Source organism: Rhinopithecus bieti, unplaced genomic scaffold (genome assembly GCF_001698545.2).
Source record: "Rhinopithecus bieti isolate Rb0 unplaced genomic scaffold, ASM169854v2 scaffold_29391, whole genome shotgun sequence".
Classification (NCBI taxonomy): domain Eukaryota; kingdom Metazoa; phylum Chordata; class Mammalia; order Primates; family Cercopithecidae; genus Rhinopithecus; species Rhinopithecus bieti.
Genome location: NW_016813148.1, coordinates 346,763 through 354,943, shown reverse-complemented (window position 1 = coordinate 354,943; position 8,181 = coordinate 346,763).

Below are 8,181 nucleotides of genomic sequence, written 5' to 3'. Positions count from 1 at the left end.
GTTTTTGCTTTGTTTTGTTTTGAGATGGAGTCTCGCTCTGTCCCCATGCTGGAGTGCAGTGGCAGGATCTTGGCTCACTGCAACCTCCGCCTCCTAGGTTCAAACGATTCTCCTGCCTCAGCCTCACAAGTAGCTGGGACTACACGTGCCAACATGCCCAGCTAATTTTTGTATTTTTAGTAGAGACAGGGTTTCACAATGTTGGCCAGTATGGTCTGGATCTCTTGACCTCGTAATCTGCCCGCCTTGCCCTCCCAAAGTGCTGGGATTACAGGCGTGAGCCACCATGCACGGCCATGAATGTTTTTACATGCCTATTTTATCTTTTCCGTATATAGCTATATCTGCTTTATGAAAGGGCCGTTGTGATGTTATATGATACATAATTTTTCTAACAGATTATCATCATTCAGTGTATATCGTCTTCTTTATTTTGTGAAACTTTAAATTAATTTTCTATCACTTAAAACATTTTATTCATGATTTTCCTTGAGGAGGTTTTGGTGGTGGTTTCAAAAATTCAAGCTGTAATTTCTTCAAGATTTAGTGAATTGAACTAAGAGTTTTATTATTTGTGAATGCTGCATTGTAGGCTGTATACTTGATGTTACTAACTTTTGACAATTCTGTAAGACATATATTTTCCTGTGTCTATTTTTTTTCCAAACTATAACTCAAATAACTCTGCACTTATCACTCAGATGCACTTATTTCATGGGCTGGATTAAAGATGATAAATCACTGGACAGAACTGCATTCTCTAACTTTTTAACAGTCTGGATTTGAAAGTATAATTCTGTTTTCTTCAAATATATTGAAAGTTAAAATTCTTGTTTAAAAAGTATTCCTAAAATACTGTACGGGTATCCACGCTGACTTTCTTTGACGTTTGCATGTACCTTGGGATACGCATAATGCTTTTTGAGGTTTTGTTTTTTGAGGTAATATGGAAACCAGTTCTGTACTTACTAATGTGTACAGTTATTTCTCAATAAAGTTCATAAATGGCTTTCGCTTTTTAAAATAATGTTAAGGAGTTGCTGAAGAAATATTTGTTCTCACGTGTATTTATTAATTTGATGTTTTTTTCTCACAATATCTACCATATCCAAACCATTCCATAGTTTGTATTAATCTCTTTTTATATGCATATTATACTGATATACATACAGTTTATTAATGCTATGTAAGTAAAGTATTAAACTAGTTTGAGCTCAAACTCAATAAACTTTTGGTCAGAAAGCAACAAGTTCAGATGAAATAAAGAGTAGTCTACTAGTATATGCACTAGTCAATATGTTTTTCAAGTTGAATTGAGGCCATTGATTGAATGGAATTAGTGTGGTTGAGGTCACTTATTTCTGATTTTTATCAATGGTGATAAAAATTGGTAGCTTCAAGCTTCTCAGTGAAAGCAACAAGAGAACACTATGTAGGTAACATGGGGTGTTAGATAAAGAGTAGAGTAAGAAAAAGAATTCCTGATATCATAGGTAGTCATATTGGTAATGATCAAATTAATGACCCTTACCATTCTGTGGTGGAGGACACCACTAAGTACAGGTTGCAGTGAACAGAGGAAATGAAAGGAGGCTGTTAATGAGGGGGCATCTGCTTACTTAGCAACTTGGCTCAGATAGTGCTTAGTGGATCCTCACTAGGGAAATAAACCATTGCTTGAGTGATAAATATCTGTATGTATTTGGAGGAGGCAGGTGGGTCATTGTTCAGCAATTCCAGTTGCTACACCAATGAATATGAGAGGAGAGTATAAGTAAAAACGTTTAGTTTTTGCATTTTTGATGATACCTTGCCAGTCATCTGGTAACAACAGAGAAGCAAGCTCATTATTTCTTGCATGCCAAATGTAAAGAAAATTTGTCTGACTCCTTTTTCATCCTTGCTTTGTTTCATTTGGATAGGCCAATGGCTGGTTAGATAATGTACAGTCTTATAACAGCACCTTACTGTTTACCTTGAGATAAATGCTTTCTGTAAATTTTTGTGTTTAAATGTATGCAGCTGCCTTCCTGTTGTTTTGGTTCTCAGGGAATTGACTGTTTGTTTATTTTATTCTCCCAGCAGAGATATAATGTAACCTTTTAAATAAAGGAATCTCTCTACTGTCAGAGAATAGAAATAGTCACCCACTCTTTTTAAGGAATTAACTTCTTTCTTTTAAAAATGTATTTTAAAACTCTTTTCAGTGCAGTTTTATTAATAATCTCTGTGCCATTCCTGAATAAAAAATACTTCATCTTTTGATTCAAAAGATAGGCTGGTTTCAGAATACGAAGAGATTGAAATCAAAATTGTTCTTTTTGTGTGGATCCTATCTTTTAAAATGGTTATATATACAAATTATTATACAGTTTCAATGTATGAAGTATATTTACCCATGTGTAGTTAATGAGCTAACCCTTGATCTAATTCATGATGCAAATACATATTTTAAAAGGAGCATAATTATTTAAAATTTATATATTTTTATGTTATTATTTATAACAAAAAAGAACTTAAGTAGATATCAAGTTTTAACAGTGATGTTCTTATAGATAAAAGGTATAAAGTTGCAAGAAAGCAGTTGACTTTATCTGAATGTATCTAAATTACAATCAATTAGATAGTAAATTGATATTATGTTAAATAATATATACATATATTAATATAAATATTCATATCAGGCTTTAGCTTTGCATCTTGACCTTCAAAAAGCCTCCATTGGAGTGAAATGAAACCAAGAGAATGTTAAGGGTTCTTGAATTTACAGAGATTAATATATCATAGGTTGGGACCACCCAGGGATTCAAATAATTCTCATGTGGTACGTATCAGCATGGGGAACTAATTCGAAATCCTAGACTTGTTGCCTACATAGTTTGAGTTAATGGTGTCAACCCTATAGCCAAGGTTAGCACATGTTTTCTCCAAAGTGATTAATTATTAACAACAATTGTTAAAGTGAATATTTGGGGTATTTGAGCCAGACACAGTGTCTATTGCATAATCCTCTTTTTTTTTTTTTTGGTACAACACTTTTAAATCTAAAAGCCACTGTTAGATATTGGCCATAAACTATAGGCCATGGGCAAAATTTGGCCATCTGTAGAGTTAAAATTCATTCCTGGTTTGTAGGAATACTGATGAGAAGAATGCAGATGAATTCTCAAACAGCAAAGATGATTCAGGAAATACAACAAAACTGAGTATGGAAAAATAATTTAAACCTCAGTGCTGATAATTATCAGAAGGATAGAAGGAGAATGCTTCCTTGTTTGAGAATGTTGACAGGATCAAGAACTCTAGAAGAACACCTTGAAAAGTGTGGGTGGATATGAGGGGTGACACATGAAAGATACTATTAAAAAGTCTTTGTCTTTGATTTGGTGTTATAAAGAGAACGAAACCACTTACTCAGAGAAAAACAAATCATTATGTTGGTACAATCAGTTCAGGTATTGCTGGCTTGACCAGTTGTAGACTTATCACATATAAAATTCCTAACTGCTATTTTATAGGTGTATTATAAACTAAAAGGCAGGGAAATTTCAATGAAGAAAGAGTTATATATGGTTGAATTTTTAAAGGAATTATTTTTCAAAGGGAGATGGAGATGAACATTGAAAGATTATACTGCTTAAAATGGCAGCTTCTAGAATAAAGCCTGCTAACAATTAGACATTTCAGATAGCCTGTATCTATATTAATTGGTTTCCTTGTGAATAGAATGTAGCAGCAAGAGGTAAAGGTATGGTAATTCAAGCAAAAGGGTAGCATGGGTATAAGCACAAAATGGAATTCACAAAAAGCAGAGATGGTCTTTAATACCTCTGGGGAAATAGGAGGAGTGTTGGGGCAACATTGCATCTCACCCGTTTAGGTTCACAAGCAGACAGAAGATTAAGGAAAGGAGTGGGAAGAGCTCTCCCTTTCGTTTCACACTGACAGTCCTCCTGTGCGTCAGGGCCTCACCTGTATTGTTTAAAGGGGAGATGTCCAGATATTTTAGGTCACACAAAATAAATTTGTTTGTGCAACTCATGATGGGCTATTGACTGCCAATATTTGAACTACTGTAGCTGAGGTATTATCACTATTTGAATGTAAAAAAGACAGATAATATTACAGTATGCACAGGAAGATACCTTCCTACTTTTAATGTCAACTAGTGAAAACTTGGTTTGCATTTCAGTTGCTTAATGGCAAGAAAACACAGTGCTTATTCTTTTTGGAGTCATAGTGTGGTCGATTAGTCCCTCCAGACACAATTCTCTAATCCTAGTTAACCCCCACTCCCGCATCATGGGTCATGTATTCTTTATTCCCCCAACTTCTTAGCCTCAGAATTTCTTATTTATCCTTCTAGGGAGAGAGCAACCTGGATTTTCCTCTCTTTCACTGAAAATTTACCGCTAATCATGTAAACTTTGGCTGTAGATTCCCAGGCTCTTCTGATCCCCCAATTTTTTTTCCCCCAGAGTAATGGTCTTTAGGTCCTTATAACTGAAAATTTAACAAAAATTCAAAGTGGAACTAGACATTTTTTTTGTTGTTCTTCACATGTTTCTATAATAGCAAACTTTTATTGAAGACAATGTGTGTAGAATGCCTTTATTGTTCCTTATGTGAAAGTAGTGGGGCAGGAAACAAAGAGTAAAGACCTGAAAAATTATGTTGGGAAGCAACACAATTTAATATAAATTATTTCCCCAATACATAAATTAAATAACAACGAGTCCTCTGGTTTGATCAACTTGTTAAGCACATGTGGAGAAATAGTAACAACCGAACCTGAAATAGGTAATTGAGACTATAAAGTTAAAAGTGTCATACAAACAAATCTCTGCTCCCCTTATTTTGACAGATTAGAAAGAATTGTTAAACGTTTTCAAAAATAAGCAAGATTTGGTAAGTTTCTTAAAAATTTGATTTACTAACACAAATAAACTCAGAAAAGAAAGTGGGTTGGAATGACAGAAGAGGAAAGGTAGAATGTGATATGGAACTTCTCACTGACCTCATTCAATTTCAGCTAGTGCCGGGTATTCCAGCATAATTCTTTACTTTTACCCTAAAAAAGTACACCAGTATTAATGATAAATTTTTTCTATTCTAATTTTGAAACTATTTAAATTGTTGTCATCATATTATAGAGCGCTGGAGTTAAAAATTCAATGATAAGAACAGATTCATAAAATCTATTAAGCTATTTGATTTTCTTAACAGCAAGGTGATACCTTATGGATATTAATGCTTCCCTATTTAATTCATAGGATATGGAGTAGCAGAACTCTGTGTGTGTGTGTGTGTGTGTTTTCCAATAACTTGTGCCTCACTTATTGATATGGTGGTACAATAAATTACAATCGAATTTCTGTTCTACCATTTATTCTTCAATGTTCATTCTAATTGAAATAAATATTTCTTCCATGTTCACAAGATGAAGCAATTATTCCTCAAAAACAAATCAAAGAGATTTCTCCAGAGAAGCTATCCTTGACCTCTGCAAATAAATTTGAGAGCTCCTTCATCTTGTGATCTCTGTATTGAATACATTCTTTGATCATTAAGCTTCTGACATTGTTCTATAATTTATTCCTTTTTCAATTTCTGCACCTTAATACATAGTAAGTTCCTGAAACGGACTGCTTTTCTTTGCATGCCAGGATTCCTGGTGCCTGACAATGTGTCTGACCCACACATTCTTTGAAATAATTTCAATCACTTTAATTGAATGTGTTTGAGAATTTTCATAGCAAGTAGCCAACTAATTTTAAAATAAAACCTGATTAATTCTGAATACATCCACTTGCAATGCTTTATGGTTTCCAGTAAGGTGCTTTTCTGAATTGATTCATTAAATTAGCTATCAGAATGTGTGGACTTTTATATTACCCAAAGATATTATTAACTATGTTTAAAAGTTTAAGCATTCTTAAATAATTTAATCATATTTACAAACTGTTTGTTTGCAAAAATTCTTTTTGTTTGAGAAAATAAGTATTTTTATGAAAATTTGCCTAATTCTAGATGTAGCTTATGCGTGTACGACTTAACGTTAAATTAATGGTAAGAATACTTAACATGAGTTCTATCCTCTTAACAAAATTTTAAGTGCACAATATAGTATTGTTAATTATAGGGATGATGTTGTACAGCAGACTTATAGAATTTGTTAATCTTACATAACTAAATTTACCTTGTTGAACAGCAACTCCCCATTTTCTCTCCTCAACAGTCCCTGCAAACATTGTTATACTTTCTGTTTCCAAGAGGTTGGGTACTTTAAATATCTCATTTTAGTGAAATTTTGTAGTATTTTTCCTTCTGTTACTGGCTTATTTCACTTAATATAATGTTCTACAGGTTCATTCATGTTGTCACCTATGGGAAGATTTCTTCCTTGTTTTTAAAGACTAAATAATATTCCATTGTATGTCTATACTACATTTCCTTTGTCTATATATCTATCAGACATTTAGATTGTTTTCGTATCTTGGCTGTTGTGGATAATACTGTAATAAACATGCGGGTTCAAATATCTCTTTTATATTTTGATTTCAGTTCCTTTGGAGATACCCAAAAGAGTGGGATGGTTGGATCATATGGTAGTTCTATTTTAAATTATTGGAGGAACTTCCATTCTGTTTTTAATAGTAACTGCACCATTCTTCATTTTCCTCAAAAGTGGATACCAATTTCTTCACATCTTTGATAACACTAATTGTCATACATACGTGTGTGTGTGTGTATAAGTTCTTCAAAAATTATTTTGTCTTTTTAATTATTTACAATTTTAAAGACATATAAGTTTCCCAGTCTATTTTGTAATATTTTAGTACAATTTGAAAATGGTTTGTAAGATACTATCCTTCATTTTTATTCTGGAAAGATGAATTCATATCTCTTTTCTTTATACTTCTAACATTTTTATTTATAAGATATAACATTTACTAAGATTTTATTTGATTTTGTTTTTATTTTTCATTTCCACATTTCTTAGCATGCTCTGGATAGAATAGATGCTCATAATTTAGTATTTTCTCAAAGATCAAATGTTAAAGCCATTGTGGGTGATTTGTTTCTTCAACTACATATGACTGAAAGGAGAAAAATATGGCTGAATGTTTAAAATATGTCTTTAGAAATTAGCGTTGAGAAAAGTTTGTTACTATTTTATAGAAACATTAATAATAGTTTTACCAAAGGATAAAAAAGTTAATGAAATTTCTAATGGTTTTCATAAACCAGAGAAATATAACACTTTTGTTAACTTTTATTAATATTAAAATTGCTATTTTGTTTTGTAAAATACCACTCAATTGATAAATCAACAAACAAGCTCACAAATTTTCTGGACATGATGTTTGTCAGAGTAATGAGTAAATGGTTAGCATCATAAATATATAGAAATGACAGAATTAATTTGTTGTCAGAATGTCATCAAAATATGAATGAAGCCTTTAATTTACAAGCTCATGGACAAATGGTAGCAAGATACGACATTAATCTGTGAAATATTATAGGTTGCAAACAGATACAGTCTGAAATATAAGCAGATACAATCTGGAATAAAACTTTTATAAAAATTTAAGAGTTTTCCCTGCATTGAGAAAGCAAAAGAAAATGGTCTACCTAATTGAATAATTAGCATATTATAAAAGTGCCAAAATGTATTATGGAATTTTTTGAGTCAAATATACTATGTATTACTAAATAAATACTCTCAAGGAATCATTCGTTGTATGTATCACGTAGTCTGTATGTAAGTTATCTATGCAGACAAAAGAAGCGTTGTGCTTTGTGTATATTCCAAAAATATAGTATATGGTATGATTTTTTTCCAAGTAAGCAGGAGAAAATAAACTGAAAGAGGATTGAAATTGTTACTGACAGGCTTGCTCTCTCAATTAGTATAGCAAGAAGACTTAACTTATGTCAAGATCACATATTGTTGCTCTTAATCTTCTTGTTTTCACCACTAAATTCTATGGTCAAATAGGTTCGATTTTTATTTACATTGTGCACAATTATAAATTCCTCATGATGATGACTCAGAACTAGATTCTACAGATTCAGATTGGACTTTTCATCACTTACTGCAGTAGATCTCCATTAATGGAGTGAACCAAACTGCAGTCAAACTAGTAGAGGGACATAAAGCATATGTATAACAACATT